Source organism: Neopelma chrysocephalum, unplaced genomic scaffold, assembly GCF_003984885.1.
Source record: "Neopelma chrysocephalum unplaced genomic scaffold, ASM398488v2 Primary Assembly neopelma1_66, whole genome shotgun sequence".
Taxonomy (NCBI): Eukaryota; Metazoa; Chordata; class Aves; order Passeriformes; family Pipridae; genus Neopelma; species Neopelma chrysocephalum.
The window spans coordinates 6370057-6374452 of NW_020897725.1; positions in this window are offsets into that span (position 1 = coordinate 6370057).

A 4396-nucleotide genomic window follows, 5' to 3' on the forward strand; every position below is an offset into this window, starting at 1 on the left:
TTGCACATTTGCACTGTTTTTCTTAGCAGCCAACAATTTTCATTCTTACAGAAGTTATTGTTACTGAATCAGGCTAAATTTACATGGGCTATTTCAAGGCAAAGGTATTGTGAATATTTAGATTTCAGGATCTGGTACTTAGAAAAAAACCCAACAATACTTTTAAAACCCTCCCTGCATTTTTATTCTTTTTATTTATAAAAGTGTGATTTTTGCAAGACCATGTGATTTTGCAATATCTAATGTGAGCACTGGCATTAATCCAATAAAGCCTTTGGCTTGATGGGATCATGAGAGCACTTAAGCAAATGGAGTTTTAAGAACTCTAAAGTTGTTTTGCCAAAAAGTGGTTTTAGATTTGACCATAAAATATGGGCACAGAGCCTAAACACGGCCTCAGCAGACTGGTATAGAAAATAAACAGTTCTACCATTCTGGAAGATAACAAAGATTGCATTATGTCCAGTTAATTCAGGGCATGCAACTTACACAACTGATAATTTGTATTTATGGAGTTCCTCTTGCTCTAAAAATCTCAAATGGAAAAATACTAACAGCTTTTGGAAAAAAAATTATATGAATTTTGACCTCTCTGAGCTGTCAAAAATACTCCAAAAATCATTTTTATGTGACACAGAGTAAAACCCCAACCTTTTGCCACATACCATACAGAATCTCAGAGAATTCCAGTGGCTTGTTATTGACACAGACTCAGCCTGTCTGACTCAGCCTGATACAGGAGGTGTATCGAATTATTCTGAAACCATTTTTGAGTATTAAGTTCTTATTTATTATGCAACAGCTCCCCAGGGCTTGTTCTTTGTGCTGCCTTGTCATGGGCGTGGGCTTGACACTTGACACCACGTCAGGGCAGGTACACCCGGGCACAGTGATACGTGGAACAACCTTCATCTGGAGTCAGGACTATTTGCCCTTAACAGTTAATCTATACAGACAAGTCAAGGAGCTTTCTGCTTAATTTGTGTGTTAGTTACGAATGAGAAATTGCAGAAGTCCTCAGCCATGAGAACTTTTTTTTTTATAGGAGCATTAATATCCATATACTGGGAATAGTATTTAACCCCCCAATATACAAAGAAGTAGAGACTGCATTAAACTCTGTAAGTAATATGCCAAATTTCCCTGCATTTGTGTCTATAACTGAAGTGAATTCAGTAGAGGTTTGCTAGTGTAAAAAAGCTGAATTTGGTTTATTATTCCACATTTGAAAGTGTGTAGTGCAAATTGCAAAATGAAAACTATCCAGCAGGTGTCATCTTCCTGCATCCCATCTGGCTGATAATCCAGTTTATATTTACTTTTTTTAATTGAACCGAAATCAAAAGCAGGAGTCCTAAACATTGCAACAAGTTTTCTGAACAACATGTGTAAAACATGTACTAATTTAATCTGATATGCCTTACTAACACTAGGATTTCTGGAATGTTTGCAACCTGGAAGTGTTCAAGCACAAAATAATTTGCAGATATCCGTGACTGCACTCACATGCCCAAATAACATCTGTAAAATATGTCCGTAAATACTCGTATTTAAACCTGAAAATCCATTTAATGGATTCCATTTAATCCACATGTCCTTAAAGCAAGAGAAATATGTACTACAGCATTGCCTCTGATCCAGAAGCCTGTACTGCAAAAATAGATTTAAGATGCTCTTTACAGATGAGAATATTAAATGAAGTTGAAAGGGCCTCAGGAGGGCAGGGAATTCTGTTTCCTTAAATGGTGTTTTAAGTTGTTTGATTTCTTGAAATTACACCTCATGCAAATAAATATTTTCATGTGGATTACTGGGAATTATCAAGTACCCAGAGCTGCTTGATATACATTGTTTTTAGTTTCAAATCAAATACTGTTATTTCTATTCAGCAGCTTTATACTTAGTTGAGGAGTAAAACTATTCAAGCAAGCCTGAATCACTCTGATTCAGCCATCTTCAAATGTAAGTAAAATAAACCCTTTTCACATTTTAAACCCTGACCTCTATTATTTGACATGGGAAGACTTACTAGGTCAGAGTTACGCCTTTCAGCATGTGATTAAAACATGTCCATGTCCATGGATTTTGTAATACAATCCTTTAGCAATCTGGCAACATTTCTGGCTTTGTTAGCTGGGGCATTGCTTAGGAAAGTTCCTGTGCAACACTGCTGTGGTCTGATCCAAAATCCTTTGGACACAATAGAAAGGCTTCCAAGGGCTTAAGCCACAGACAAGTGAGGCTCACAAAAAGGCTGAGCCCGAGCAGGTGAAGCAGGAGGCAGACACTGGTGGGAAATCTCAGCGTGGCAGATGCCAACAGGCTCACAAGTCCATCTCAGTTGTGGCCTGGAACGTGCTTTTAATTCCCACAAGCGGTGAGGTGGGAAATGCCCCTGTTTCAGACAGGCAGATATTGTTACACATTGAATTCAATTTAGTGTGGGGTTTTTTTTAGTAAAAATCATAGAATCGTAGAAAGTTCAAGGGTTGGAATGGACTGTAAAGGTCATCTGGTCCCAACCCCCCTGTGGTGGACAGGGACACCTCTCATTCACCGGGTTGCTCCAAGCCCCATCCAACCTTTTGGTTGGCTTTGAACACTTCCAGGGTTGGAGCATCCACAACCTCCCTGGGCAATCTGTTCCAGCATCTCATCAGCCTCACAGTGAAAAATTCCTTCCTAATATCTAACCTAATTTCCACCTCTTTTAATCTGTACCCATTACTCCTTGCCCTATCACTACAGTTCCTGATGAAAAATCAAGGCAGCTTGAAGTTTCCATTACTCCCTGTATCTGTGGCTTCTGCGATAATACACAAGGAAGGAAAGAGGATTTAAAAGGAAAATGCCTTTTTTCCCTATTACCCTGATCTATGGTTATGCATAAAAGCAGCTGAAACCCATAGGCTGTGTTTTAGCAGGTAAATCCACTTGATATCACTGGCAAAGAAGAGCAGAAATATGTTTTTAAGTCACTACTTCTCCCAGGCTCAAAAAGGAACTTTGTTTCCCCTTCTCTTTTTTCTTTATTTCTTTCCTTTTTTTTTTTCTTTTTAATATTTCTTGAACTAAAGGACCACCTAATGGGTGGAACAATACCTGGAAGGTAATTTTTACAGCCACATACAAAGGCTCTGAAGGCCAAAAAAAGTCTTTAAGGTCAACAAAATTTTTTAGCAGAGAATAAAAAAGGCACATGTAAAGGGATATATTCTAATGGATCTCAGAGGTAGAATTACAGGAATATTTCCCACTGTTTCCAGTAATATTGGCAAAGACAGGGCTTGTGCATCCTGCTTGAGAGAACTGGGAATTCTGATTAAAGCTCATTAGTCCTTCAGCATGCGCCGCCATCCCCAGACAGTGCAGATCAAGGCTGCAGCCATGGGGAAGCACTGAGGGGCCGGGGCTGGGCTCTCCCGAGGGGGCTGCAGCACAAACGCGCCTTTTTATGGTTGGCAGAGGATCCCCATGACAAAGCTTTAGGGGCACTTTAGAGACGTGCAGGGCTGAGGGGCTCCCGGGGCCGGGCCCACTGCAATCCCACCATTTGAGCCAGCAGTGTGCCCAGGCTGCCAAGGAGGCCAGTGGCATCCTGGCCTGTGTCAGGAACAGTGTGGCCAGCAAGGCCGGGGAAGTGATTCTTCCCCTGTATTCAGTGCTGGTGCAGCCACACCTCGAGTGCTGTGTCCAGTCTTGGGCCCTTCAGCTCAGGAAGGACATTAAGGTGCTGGAGCAAGTCCAGAGAAGGACAGTGGAGCCAGTGAAGTGTCTGGAGAACAAATCCTATGAGGAGTGGCTGAGGGAGCTGGGGGTGTTCAGCCTGGAGGAGGCTCAGGGGAGACCTTGTTGCTTCCTACAACTGTCTGAAAGGAAGTTGTAGCCAGGTGGGGGTTGGACTCCTATCCCAGGGAGCAAGGGACAGGACGAGAGGAAATGGCCTCAAGTTATGCCAGGGGAGGTTCAGGTTGGACAGCAGGAGGAATTTCTTCCCGAAAGGGTGATTAGACATTGGAAGGGGCTGCCCAGGGAGGTGGTGGAGTCACCTGGCTGGAGGTGTTTAAGGAAAGACTGGACGTGACCCTTAGTGCCATGGTCGAGTTGACGTGGAGTCGTCCGATCACAGGTTGGACTCCGGGATAACCCCAGTTCTCTTCTCCAACCAGATGGATCCCGGGATCCACCGCCCGGTGAGCGCGCCCCGCGCATGCGCCGCTCCCGACCTGGCCCCGCCCCCCGGGCGGGCGCGCGCATGAAGATGGAGGCGGCGGCGGCGGCGCGGGGGGCCCGGGCGGGCCGGGCAGCGGACGCGGGGCGGTAGCGGCTCCCGGCCGCCCTCCCTCCTCCCCTCCCCTCCCCTCCCTCCCGCCCCCTCCGCTCCTCCAGCGGCGGG